The sequence below is a fragment of the Oryza sativa genome, chromosome 8 (genome assembly GCF_034140825.1).
Source record: "Oryza sativa Japonica Group chromosome 8, ASM3414082v1".
In the NCBI taxonomy this organism is placed as follows: Eukaryota; Viridiplantae; Streptophyta; class Magnoliopsida; order Poales; family Poaceae; genus Oryza; species Oryza sativa.
In genome coordinates, this window is record NC_089042.1 from 8,294,186 (window position 1) to 8,308,750 (window position 14,565).

Below are 14,565 nucleotides of genomic sequence, written 5' to 3' on the forward strand. Positions count from 1 at the left end.
AATCTACCATCCGACACAACACGAGAAAAAAAACCATCGTTTGTAAAAAAAACGGTTTGAAAAACATCCGACTCAATACGAGATAAAAAAACCACTGCAAAATAAACCGTTAAAAAGTGTTGTTAATAAGAAAGCGAATCGGAAAACTGACTGAATCCACGCGAGAAAAACCGGATAAAAAAATTGTCCGACCCTACTCGAGAAAAAAAAACCGTTTATTATAAAAAATACTGCTCCAAAAAAGTTGTCCAACCCAACACGAGAAAATACACGCATTTATAAAAAAAATCCGGTTCGGCAATTATAAAAGAAAAAAAATCATATTCCATGAGAAAGAAAAACTGTGCATTTATAAAAGTATTGTTTGTATAGTCTACCACGTTGGTTTGGTTTTTCCAAAGCGGTTGCTGAATGTTCTTATGTGCGAATGCATGGGCTTGAGCTTGGTTTTATCGGAACGAGATCAAATTGATCTGATGCTTAGGTCGGATAGGATCCTTAATTTTTTCCATCTGCTACGTACATGGATTGTGTTGCTCCTGTATTGGAGACCCTACACGACTCTGTATGCAATTATCAGACTATTTAGATAAGTATAGCTAATATTCTTAATAGCGTATCATATAAAATAATAATAATAAATAAATTTTTGATTGTTGTTAAGAGAAGAATGCACTGTGACTCTATTTTGTCTAGACTTCACCATGCCAGACAATGTAGGATTTGATTGATCCTATTATTAGTTACAAGAATGAGATTGAAAGAGTATTTCGGATTATATGTGTACAACCATATAAATAATACAACTCTTTTTGTAAAGCATGCATTGGTAGGTTGCCATCGTCGAGGTTAGACCGTTACATTGAAGATGTTCCAGTTTTATTTATGATATGTCTTAGTTATACCGATCGATACAAACATTATCATTGACAAGATTATACATGGAAAGCATATATTGTCATTGAAAAATTTTCACCCGTTGCAACGCACGGGCATTTTTGCTAGTATCTTAAAAAGTTCAAAATGTTTACTTCGTCCGTTAAAAAAAAGCGATAAAAGCGAGTCCAATTGTAACTTAAAAAAAGCCCGGCGCGACAAAAAAAAGACCAAATGTGCAGAAAAAAAACGATTGTAAAAAAAAAGCCTGGCACGGCAAAAAAAAAAAGAGATAATCCATTGTATGCCACTGAGTTTGTCATGGGTCTACGATTTGCCACTGACTTTATCACGTTCTATAATATGCCATCAATTTTTGCTTAACTTCTATGATTTACCACCGCCGTCCGGTTAGTCTCCGTTAGTACTGTACACTTTCATCCAAATGACCAAAATACCCCTGAGACAAAAACTTTCAAATTTTGGATAAAAATTCTGAAATGTCAGACTTTAAGTTTTTGGACAAATTTTGAATGTTTACAATCTTATGTTTATAATATGGTATTTTGGAATTTTTGTCCACATTTTGGAAGTTTTATCACAGGGGTATTTTTGTCATTTGGACAAAATTGTACCATGCTAACGGAGACTAACTGGACGGCGATGGTAAATCATAGAAGTTAAGTAAAAGTCGATGGTATATATTATAGAACGTGACAAACTCAGTGGTAAATCGTAGAGCTATGACAAACTCAGTGGCATATAATTGATTGTCTAAAAAAAACATAGAAAAGAGCCAAAAAAGCACAATTTTCATCTGTTTCCTTTTTTTCCCTTTTTCTGTTTTATTTTCTTTTCGCCGTTTTTCTCTTTCACCATTTTTTCGGGTTTTCTCGTCCGTTTTCTTTTTTTCCCCGTTTTATTTTTTTTGCGTCGTTTTTTCCTTCTTTTTTTTCTTTCACCGTTTTTCCGGTTTCAATATTTTTTTTTGCGGTTTTTTCTTTGAGCCCTAGCGCCGCCCCTATGTTAATTTGCCTCTTCATGCGTTTCCTCATCCAATTGATTTGAATAAACGATTCCCCACTACTCTCTCATCATTTTCCCCTTGAATTTTCCTTTCAATTCGTCATTTTTTATCTTGAGTTTTGCGGATTGCTTCGATTTTGATAAAAAATCAAAAAAGGAGATCGATTGGATCAAAATCCCTCAACACAAGAAAGATTCTACCGCATTTGACGGAGAGGATCGACTTTGTCATTGCACGGGCACAGTACTATGCGAGCTCGACCGGATTATCGGATTTGATGGGAAGATCGGCTCCGTCATGGTACGGGCACAAGACTGTTCGAGCTGGGCCTACAGCTCCACTTGTGGGCTGAGCCGAAGAGAGGTAGGCCGAGCAAATAGAGGTAGCATACTAGGCTAGGACTAGAGCTGAAAAGGAAGGAAGGAATGAACGTTCGGTCCAAAACCAAGGAAGAATTCGGTCTTAAATCAAGGGAGTATAATGTATAGATCAAATCCTGGTGCAAAATGTGGGGTGCTGACTGAGGAAATTGAGATATCTAAACTGTCTGCAGGGTTGGGGGATCAGCTAAACAAACAAGAGGTATCTGTGAGTCAAGAGCAGGCTCTGGTTGTTTGGCAGACCGAGGGGATTTCATCTCAACCGGTAGACGATCCTGATTCTCAGGAGGAGGGAGAGGATTGCCAACTGGAAGCTTTGATGGATTGGGATTTGCAAAAAGGTTTTGTGAATCCTATTATGGAAGATGATGAGGAAGGGAAATGTGACATTCCTACAGAATCAGATATCGAGAAGATGAGGGCTGAGGAGGATGAGTTAGAGGATGATAATAGTTCTAAGCAGTCACCTTCGCTTGGGGGGGGGGGAAGTTTTTCAAGAAGTCAAGAAGAAGAAGCTAAGGAAAGAGATACTTCCAGTAAAAAGACAAAGTCTCAGAGTCAAAGACAAAGATGTGCCGGTTCAAGTTAAAGCTGAGCTGAGAAAATCCAAAGCTAATCTGAATCCAGGTACGTCCAATTCTTATGCATTGTTTAATTCTGTTGATAAAAATGTTTTAGCTGAGATTGCTTCTGCTAGTAACATTGTTCTGGGGGGTGATGAATCTGAAACCTTGGTAAACCTAACTGCAATATGTGCTAGATAGGAAGCTCAGGCTATTCTCTTCGAAGCAGAATTGAGGAAAAAGAGTTCAGTGGTGGCTGAGGATGTGGATTTGGGGGTAAATGACAGCTCAGGGCTAGGGGAGCCCGAGAATGAGATTGAAGTTAGGGAGGAAGAGCTCTATTATGAAGGTTCTCTGGGTCAAGGGACAACGAAAATGCAAGGGCAGGAAGGAAGCCAGGGGGGCTTAGGACTAAAAAAGAAGAGGGGGAGGGGGAGACCTAGGTCTAAATCATGAGAATCATCTTCTGGAATATAAGGGGGTTGGGGACAGGGGGGAGGCAAAGGAAACTGAGGGAGTTGGTTTTCGAGCAGGGAGCAGATATTATTTGCATCCAAGAGACTATTAAGCATTGTTTATCTGAAAAGGAGTTGAGGGGTTTACTTGGGGATAATTATGTGTGGAGATATGTTGCAGCAGTGGGTCACTCAGGGGGGGTCTTAACTGGAATTAGAGACCTGCTCTTTGAGATTGTTGACTGGCAACAGGGGGTTTACTTCCTGTGTATAACTCTGAAGGATAGAAGGAATGGTTTTGTGTGGGATTGTATTAATGTGTATGGGCCTGCCCAACAAATCAACAGAAAGGATTTTTTGATGGAGTTGGGACTCAAATTAAGTCAGGGTGTGCACCCTGTGTTACTTGGAGGGGATTTCAATCTTTATAGGTCCTGGTCTGATAAGTCTAATGGGAACCTAGACCTGCCAAGAATGGAGGCTTTCAACAAGTTTGTGAATGATTTTGGACTGCAAGAATTTTACAGAACTGGGGGGAAGTTCACCTGGACTAACAATCAGCTGCAGCCTGTCAGAGTTGTTTTGGACAGAGTTTTAGCTTCTGAGAACTGGGAGAAAAAATTCCCGCTTACTTATGTGACCTCTCTGCTTAGAGTAGGTTCTGATCACACAGTCCTATTCTGGTAGACACTAGGGATGAGGAAAAATTGGGGAATAAGGTGTTTAGAGTTGAGATGGGATGGTTCCAACAGCAAGGTTTTAAGGACCAATTATCAAAGATTTGACCTAAAAGACTACAAAAGGGGGTCCTTGATTACTGGCATGTGTTGCTGCCTTGCCTAAGGAGGTGGCTAAGGGGATGGAGTGCAAATCTATATAGTGTTCAGAAAAAAAGGAAGAAAGAATTGGAGGGCCAGCTAGACTTGATAGACAAAAGAGCTGATGAAAGAGAGTTGTTTGAACATGAATGGGCTGCCAGATATAAGTTGGAGAAAGATCTCGAAGAGATTTATCTCCAAGAGGAGATTTGGTGGCAAAAACGCTGTGGGGAGACTTGGCTCTTGCAAGGGGATACAAATACCTCTTTCTTCCATTGATCAGCTAATGGGAGGAAGAGAAAAAGTATGATTTTTTCTCTACAGCATGAGGGGGATGTTATTTCAGACAGGGATTTGATCAGACATCACATCTATGAATACTATAAGAAGTTATTTGGTAAGGAAGAGCATTGTAATGTTCACTTAGCTAATGATGCCTGGGTGGGAAGGTTTAGTTTAATGGAGGATGAAAAGAAGAGAATGATAAGACCTTTCACCATGGATGAGGTGAACCAAGTCATCAAAAGTATGAAATCTCAAACTGCCCCAGGCCCAGATGGCTTTCCTGTGGGATTTTACAAGCAATTATGGGAGCATTTTGGGGGATTAATAAAGGAGATGCTGGATGATTTTCATATTGGGGCTTTAAACATAGACAGAATTAACTATGGGGTGATAACTTTACTTCCAAAGATCAAGGATGCTTGTACCATCAAGCAATTTAGACCGATTTGCTTACAAGATTGTGATTTTGAAAATTGTGACTAAGACTGTAACTCTAAGATTTTCTGAGATAGCAGACAAGGTTATTAGCTGGACACAAACGGCTTTCATTCCTGGGAGGAACATTCTTGAGGGGTGTGTGATTTTGCATGAGGTGCTTCATGAATTGAATAGGAAACAGTTGTCAGGGATCGTGTTTAAGATAGATTTTGAAAAGGCATATGACAGAGTTAAGTGGGATTTCTTGTATGAGGTTCTGGAAAAAAAGAACTTTGATCCTGTCATGATCAATTGGATCAAAAAGATAAATGAGGGGGGTAAAGTCAGTATTAATATCAATGGGGAGCAGGGTCCTTTCTTCAAAACTTTTAGAGGGCTGAGGCAAGGGGATCCTCTTTCCCCTTTGCTTTTCAATTTAGTTGGTGATGCTCTAGCTGTCATTCTTGATAAAGCAAAAGAAAGTGGGGTTCTAAAAGGGCTGGTACCTGATTTGGTCCCTGGGGTGATCACTCATCTCCAATACGCTGATGACACAATTCTTTTTGCTCAAGTGTCTGATCAAAATATTCTAAGCTTGAAGTTTCTGCTGTTTTGTGTCGAGGAAATGTCTGGGATGAAAATAAACTATCAGAAAAGTGAGGTTTATGTGCTGGGGGTTAGTAAAGAGGAGGAACTGAAAGTGGCCAACATGCTGAATTGTAATGTGGGAAAGATGCCATTTACATATCTTGGACTCCCGATGAGTATAGAGAAAATTGTTATGAGAGATTTGTGTTACATCTCCCAGAAGGTTGAAAAAAGAATGCAATCTTGGAGGAGTGGGTATTTGTCTTATGGGGGTAGGGAAATTAAGATCAACTCTTGCCTATCTAGTGCCCCTCTTTATGCCATGGGTTTTTACTCTCTTCCTGAGGGTTTTCATGCTAAAATGGATGCTGCTAGGAGCAAATTCTATTGGCAAGGTACTGGGGAGAAGAGAAAATACCATATGATCAAGTGGGAGGCTTTGTGTCGTCCAAAAGAGTTTTGGGGGTATGGGCTTCATGAATACTAGGGTAATGAACATTTGTCTGCTTTGTAAATGGATTATGAAACTAGAGAATGGGGCCCCTGATATGTGCTTTGAGGTGTTGAGAAGGAAATATCTGAGGGGGAGTTTTTTTCAGAGCTCTGAAGTGGGGGGTCTCAATTTTGGAAAGGGCTACACCATTGTAAGAAATTTCTGCAGAGACTGGTAGAAAAAAAAGTTCATGATGGTTCTAGGACAGATTTCTGGGGGGACATTTGGTGCGGGAATGTACCACTGAGAGTAGTCTTTAATAATTTGTTTGATATAAGTGTGCATCAGAAGGCTACGGTTAGGGAGCTGTGGAATAATGGGGATTGGATTCTGTCCTTCCGTAGGATCCTGAGTACAGAGAGAGAACAAGAGCTGAATGACTTGAAGAGGATGCTTCAATCAGTTCAGATTGAGGGTGGTTGTGATGAAGTAATCTGGCCCTATACTAAACATAAATCCTTTACCGCCAAGTCAATGTATAATCAGTTAATTTTTGGGGGATTAAGGATTCAGTCATGTGGGCTGTTTGGAAGAGTAGAATCCCTCTTAAAATTAAACATTTTCTCTATTTGGTTGGGAGAGGAAAGCTTCCTTGTGCTGTTCAATTAGTAAAAAGGAATTGGAAAGGGGGGAATGAGCTTTGCAAACTATGTGGGAAAAATGAAACCTCTGATCACATTTTGTTTCACTGTCCTTTAGCTGTGTTTACTTGGTGTGTGATTAAAGAGGCCTTGCATTTAAAAAGGAGACCTTTCTCGTTCTGGGATTGCACTAGCTTTGTTTGGGATAGGGGAAAAAAAGGGTTTGGATGGTGCTTTTGGCTAGTATTTGTTGGGCTTTGTGGCTAATAAGGAATGACTGGGTCTTTAAAGATGTTCTGGTTTCTTCTCCCTTACAGGTCGTTTACAAGTCACTCTCGCTGGCGCAAAAGTGGAAGGTGTTCCTAAGAGGAGAAGAACAAAAGGTGTTGGATGGCTGGCATGAAGCTATTATGGACAAACTGCGACAAGTGAAACCGTTGGTCCTTCCTGCAGCCATTTAGTCTTTTTGTTTCGGTTCTGAGTAGGCCGTTTGGTGTGTGTTCTTAGTGTGTTGTGGGCTATCTGAGGTTTGGTTTGAGGGCGTAGGTGTTCACCCCTCCCTAGTGTGCTGTTGGAAGCTGGAGTCCCCAGCGTTTGTCGCTCAGCCTTTTTTCTCTTGTTTTGCTCTTTGCAGACCTTGTACTTTGTTTTACCTTTGGCTTTCTCCCAAAAGCCGGGTCAAATTAATAGTTTGATCTGCTCTCAAAAAAAAATACACGGGCATTTTATCTATTTTTTTAAAGAATAAACTATTATGGTTTCTTCACTCGTTGATTCTATGCCTATTATGCATATCAGCTCAATGCGCTTTGATTTTGTAACAGTTTTTACCTAGGTGAACTGGCTTGATCATTAAATCAGCGTAAATTTCTAGCACAGCCTAGGCAGAGTTTCCTTACAATGGGGGACGGGTTACCGCACACAAATGGCAAGTGCGGTTACTGTGTGATAACCATGGCAAATAATGAGAAACCATGTAATTTTTTTCAAAAATTCATAGTTCTAAATTATTTGAATTTGATGGTATTACCATGGTTTTATCATTATCATACCTCAGTGATAAGTGCAATTACCACGGTAACCACATGGTTCACCGATTTTGTAAGCCGTGGGCGTAGGAGTCTAGGAAACGAGGCTAGCTTTTACTCTCTCTTCAGGAGAAGTACATGTACTCTCTTCTCCCAAAATACACCAATGGGGAATGGAATGTGACACATTTTAAATTTATGAATATGTATAGGAGATCTTTTGATTTGGCCAGATTCGTAATAATAAAATATGTCATATCTTGTACTTTATTTTTAAACAAATGGAGTACGGTTGTGTTTAGTTCCTGAAAAGAGTTGGAAGTTTAGAAAAAAAATTGGAAGTTTATGTGTATAGAAAAGTTTTGGATGTGATGTGATGTGATGGAAAGTTAGAAGTTTGGAGTAGTTGAGGGTGAACTAAACACGACCTACTTATCACGCCCTGAAGTTCCCCTTCCTTGTTTAAAATTTTATAAAATAAATCGTCCGAAGAAATAGTTTAATTTAACCTAGAGTTAATATATAATAAAAAAATGCAATTAATAATCGGAATCGGCATGTAGAATTTTTCCTGAATTCTACATGTCAAATTATACTAACATGATTTTTAGTGGAATTTTCAGAGCCTAAGAAATAATTTTAACCAATTAAAAATGAGCATGTGCATTATTTATTTCCCAACAAATCAATTTCCCTTTTTCTTCTTTTTCTTTTCCATCTTTTTCTTTCTTGGGCCGTCGGCCCATTCTCTCCCGCGCTCGGCCTCTTCTTTATTGGGCTGGCCCGTGCCCCCTCCTCTTCCCATTCGGGACGCTGACAGGTGGGGCCAACCTGTCGGTCGTCCCCTACCTCCAGCCGTTGGAACCGAGCTCCATCCGCCGGCGCCCCACGTCCTCCACTCCGTCTGAGCCCATCCCACGCCTCTCCTGCGCTTGCGCCCACGTCGTCGCCCACTTCCCACTCCTCTCCCGCACGCGCGCGCGCTTGCAAGGGGCGGGATTCAATTTGAATCCCCCTCTCTCTCTCCCTCCCCACCTTCCCACGTCGCCGGCCAAATCGAGAGGGTTCCCGTCCATGTCCTCCCCTTCCTCGCCCATAAAAACACTCCCACGAGCCCCATCTCTCGTTTCCCTTGCTCGCCGCCCTCTCCCATGCTCTCCATCTCGCTTGCACTGCTCGCTGCTAGCGACGCCGCTTGCCGCCACCTCCGGCCGCACGCCGCCGCCGCCGTTAACTTCACCGCCTCGTGGTTCATCTCGGCCACCGCCTCGCGTCGCTGGAACCCCACCAGAGCCCTTTTCTCCTCGCACGCCGGTGAGCCTCGCTGTCCTCCCTATCTTCGGCCGGCCATTTTTGTCGCCGCGGGTTTCCTCCCTACCTCTAACCCCTCTCCGCTCTCCCCTAGGGCGTTGCCGCCGCCCGTCCGCCCCTCCGCTCGCCGAGTCATCGTCGCCGCCTTCGCCTTCCGCACCGGCCACCCCACGGTGAGGAACCTCCTCTTCCTCCCACTTCTCTCTCCTGCATGTGCCGCCTCCCCGTACGCTCGCTGTCACTTCCGGCCGACGCCGCTGCCTTTTGCGCCGCCCGTCGCCGCCTCCCGCCGCCGGCTGCCATCACCGGCGACCGCGCGCCACCGCATCGCCATGATTGGCCGGCCGGCCGGCTATAGGCCGAGCCGAGCCCCGCCCGCGCCGTCCAATCGGCCTCCCGACCGATCTGGATCATCGGTCCTGTGGACCACCCACGTGGTCCCGGTCCACGGTGGATCGGAACCTTGAGCCGCTGACCCGGGGGGCCCACTTGCCCGAGCCCCCTCTCCCTCCCCTTGTGCCGCTAACAAGTGGGACCCGCTTGCCGGCGCCCCCCTCCTGGATGACGTCAGCCTGGGACATGTTGCGCAATAAATAATTAAGGTTTTTTCTTTTATAGTAAAAACACATATAATCTTCTAAAATTCATAACTAATTCATCCGAGCTCCGATTAAGTCCATTCAAGTCTCAGTAAATTCATAAAAAAGCATAGAATCCACTAAAAATGGTTTTGTTTCCTGTTTCAGTAGACTTATCAAATGTTTTGCATGTGTGCTTTGTTTATCGCGTAGATTTCGGCCGTTTCGTCGATCCGCGATTCCTCGAAGACGTTGCTGTGGTCCCATCAGCGTGAGAGCAAGGCAAGTCATGCATTACAATTGATCATATTGTACCCAATTTACAAATGTCCCACATTTTCTATTAAACGTTGCATTCTTTTACAATATCATGTGGGATGGGTCCTATTACTCAGCTATATGTTGTTTCCCTTACGCCATTGATAACTTGGGTATTTAAATGCATAGATGTTGGATTAGGAATTGCTTAGCCATGCTTAGTTCAATTAGTACACAAAGGGGATCATATTAATGCATAGACTTTAATTATTGGCATAGCTTTGCATCAGTGCCACCGCAATGGTGTTGGTTAATTAAAATACACTACATGGTGGGCTGTGGGTGCATGGTTTTGCTAGTCGTGCCCATGGCGATTAAGGACTGGTTCGCGGGATGCCCTGGATGAACTTATCGTACTTACCACAGGCCAGCATGGGCAACGGCTGGGCTTGTAGTGTAGCTTTCCTCTAGCCTACGCATCCAGGCAAGGGTGGGCGTGATGGAGCGGGATGGGCCCTACGACGGCCTTTGTCGCTTCCGGATTCACCTAGGCATGGGAGGGGACTGCCCGCTGTCGTGGCCTCTTTCCGGTATGTCGTGGTAGCATGTCGGCGCACGGGAACGTGTCGTGGGGATGTGTCTTGTGGGTACAGTTGTACACCTCTGATCAGAGTAAAACTATTCGAATAGTCGTGCCCGCGGTTATGGGCGGTCGACCAGATTCACCGTGATTAGTCTCACTCCTAGTTAGCTAATGGAACTGGATAGTTCAGGTGGTGGTTTGGGCTTGTCTCAACGTGGTGTAGCGTTGAGCAGTGATTGGTTAATATTGATTAATTACTACAACTGTTTTACTGCTTTCAACTATTGCTTTTAAATGCTAGTTTTATGCAAATGAACCTTTAGCCTCCCTTGGATATATCCTGCATCATACCCTACTCTTCCGGTATGACTTGCTGAGTACATTAGGTAGCACTCAGTCTTGCTCTCTCTTCCCCACTCCAGAGCTGAAGTTCTTCCCAGTTGGAGCTGTGTCGAAGAAGTTGGTTTCGTCGCTGCTGTCAAGGATGCCTGTGGAATAGAGTCTCCTCGCTGCAGGAGTCAAGTCTTCAGACTTAGCTCGCTTTTACCTTTTTCCGCTGCATTTGTAATCTTTTATATTTTTGTAAGACGTGGATCTGTATGTCAACAATTGTCGTTTGTGTACCCTGGCTGGTCCTAAACAGAGGTTTAATGCACATTCAGCTTAGAAATTCTGGTTCGTGAATTTCTGGGCGTGACAATACTTTTGTTTATTTTCTCCCTACTAGCTATGCTAGCCCTCTCTGCGTAGTTCACGCCGTAGTTAAGTCATTAATAAAGACCCCATTAGCATACAACACACAGCTTAAGGCCCTTGCTTCGTAGAAAAAACATAAGAATTTTGGAGAATTTTAATTCTATGAAAAAAAATTCTAACATTGTTTATTTATTAGCTATTTTTAATAGTGCCAAATTTTGACACATTTTGACGTTACTAAATATAGGTAATGTTGGATGCATTTAGTTTAAAACCTTACCAAGGTTGATAGAAATTTTGAGAGTGAAAACTATTAGAATTGTCAAAAGTTTGGTAAGGTGGCATTGATAAGTACTACCTCCATTTCAGTTCCATTTCAGTTTATAAGACTTTCTAGCATTGCATATATTCATATATATGTCAATATATATATATACAGAAATTTGCACTGCCACGTAGCAAACCGTACAGTGGATAAGATGGGAGTAGTTACTCCCGGTAGTAGCTTATAATTTTCATATATATATATATATATATATATATATATATATATATATATATATATATATATATATATATATATATATATATATATATATATATATATATATATATATATATATATATATATATTCATTAATATCTATATGAATGTATTTAGATTCATTAATATCTATTTGAATGTAGGCAATGCTAGAAAGTTTTATAATATGAAACGGAGGAAGTATATGTTTAGTTTGTTGTCTTACCAAAATTTGGTAATGCTAAAACTTAATAAGGTGTTGAAAGTGGCGATAAAGTGAATAAGTCCTCGATCCTATCCTACCATATGAAATTCCTATGAAATGTATAATCCTAAAAAAATTTAAAGAAAACTCAGCAAAAACAACAATTTTTGAAAAAAAAAATTCTTCGAGTATATATCTCTTATCTGATTCCTGCTTTTTCCTACAATCCAATCTAATGGTCATTCGTAATCCTCTATTTACACTTACATTTTTATTATAATTATGTGTTTTTTAGATTCCATTATTTTTTTTTCATTCCTTAGGTTTGGTTTAGTTCCCAACTTTTTCTTTAAACTTCCAACTTTTCCATCACATCAAAACTTTTCCACACACACAAACTTCTAACTTTTTCATCGGAACGTTTCAATTTCAATCAAACTTCTAATTTTGGTGTGAACTAAACACACCCTTAACCTTCTCTACGACTAACCACCACTCGCGGTCAGCTCGCCATCACTGCACTGCGGCTGCCGGCTGCCAACAAAGTCCGGCCCGCCGGTGGCAGCTGATGAAATGATCGACCTGACCCGTCGTCGCCTCTCTGCATTCACTCAACCCCTCCCTCTGACGCCATTATTCCGGCGATCCATCCACGAATCAGAGAGAGACTTTCGCCTCCTCTGGATGATGAGTACTCCCTATGTAAAAAAAAAAAAAAGATAAACCTAGTTTCCGTGTCCAACATTTAACCGTCCGTCTTATTTGAAAAAAATATGAAAAAAATTAAAAAGATAAGTCACGCATAAAGTATTAATCACGTTTTATCATCTAACAACAATGAAAATACTAATTATAAAAAAGATTCATATAAGACGGACAGTCAAACGTTGGCATGAAAATTCAGGGTTTAACTTTTTTTTTTTGTACGGAGTAGTGATTGCGTCGATGCAGACTCTTCAACGGAAAGCTAGGCACCATTAAACTCGACGACACCAACCGCCCTCTGCTCTGCTTCAGCCTCGTATCATATGTGGTCCATTGGAGTTACTCCTATTCATTTTGAACCAAACAGAAGCCAGTTTAAATTGTACTACTTCCTTCGAAAAAAAAAGCAAATCCTAGGTTTCCGTGTCCAACTTTGACCGTTTGTCTTATTTAAAAAAATTATAAAAAAAATTAAAAAGACAATTCACACATAAAGTATTAATCATGTTTTATCATCTAACAACAATAAAAATACTAATTATAAAAAAATTCCATATAAAACGGACAGTCAAACGTTGGACACGGAAATCCAGGGTTTGTCTTTGTTTGGAGGGAGGGAGTAGAAACTGTTTTTTAGAGGTTTTCTATAAAAAAATCATATTTCAAATATACGCTAACTTAGCTTTAGTTTTTAATAACAGCTAAATCTTTTACTAAAATTATTATTTTTAAATTATATTGATTATGTGGCTGCTATTTATAAGTTGTACCCAAAATACTCTTTTTAGCCGTAAATATTTAACATTTAGGATGATTTGATCAGATTTTTAAAACTCTTACCATTAATTTTACATTATAACAAGTTTATAGAATCTAAGAAGTTTATGGTATTGTGTATTGTGGAAGTACTTTTACAGAAAAAATCACTCGTACCATTATTTATTTTTTAAACTTAGGATTTGAGAAATTATTGATGGTCAAATCTTTAACAATTCGATCGAATTTTATTCTAAACGTCACATATTTATATATTTATGATCATCAGAAAGAGTATCTCTATTAGAGGTGTAATTGGGCTAACCCGTCAACCTAATTATAGACCAAATAAATGAATAAGTGAGTAACACGTTGGTGGATTCACGGATCAATCCATTTACACAACCGCTATTTTGCAGTAATCCTATTCACCAACTGACCGAGTCGCTAACCTTAGAGCATATTGTAAATGTAAATGACTATTAACTGTTGACATTATGGTAGCAAAAACTAACTTTGGTAGTTCATCAGAAAACCAACAAAGTTGACCGCTTGAGAGATTCCATATAGTGGGGTGCTTACTTTGACATGTTGCATGCTTAGTCAGAACATGCGTATATCAACAAAATCAAAAGCATTGGACTTTTGAAAGTCGTCTTTTTGTTTAAGCAATATAAGAGTTGACTAATATCTGCCCCAGCTTGATTGTCACCAAAGACACCGTTGATGCCTTCTTCTTCTTTTGTACTATTGTACAAGAACAGAAAGATATTTTTATGAGTGTTCACACTGTTAGCTGGTGAGATGTGTTAAAAAAAAAACTAAAGCTTCTTAATATTTGAATATATATTAGCTGTTCTTTTAAGGTTGCTGACTTAGTGCAATTGGTCTGACAAGAATATGAGATGCCACACGTGGGAACCAAGTTGGGTCAATGGGAGGGCAAAGCTTTAATTTATTCCAATTTCACGAAAATTATTTAACGGGCATCTTCTGGTCTAATTAAGCATGTTCAGAGGTGGTCATATATACCAGAAGCTAAAGTAACTTTCGCGAAATAATCTCGTATCTAGAAGCAGTACTTTGGCATGTTCTTTCCAGTGATCGAACAACTTAATTACTACATGTAGTTAATTAACTTGAACGAGGAAGAGGCCAGTCAGGCCGTAATGAACATGTTATGCTTAGAATTGTGTAAAAAACAAATATTTGTAAAGTCAGAAAATTGATATAATCATGAGTGTAAAGTCAAACAACCTAAAATTCGAAAATATTTGTTCAGAGTATTCCACAGAGCCCACATTTATCATAATTGTTGGGATGGTCCAACTAATTAATTGTACTTCATCACCTAGCTTGGTTAAACCTATTTGGTATTCTCGGAATCTCAGTCGAACAGGTAAAGTTTCCTCTGGTTGCGACGGCAATGCCGCTAGCGA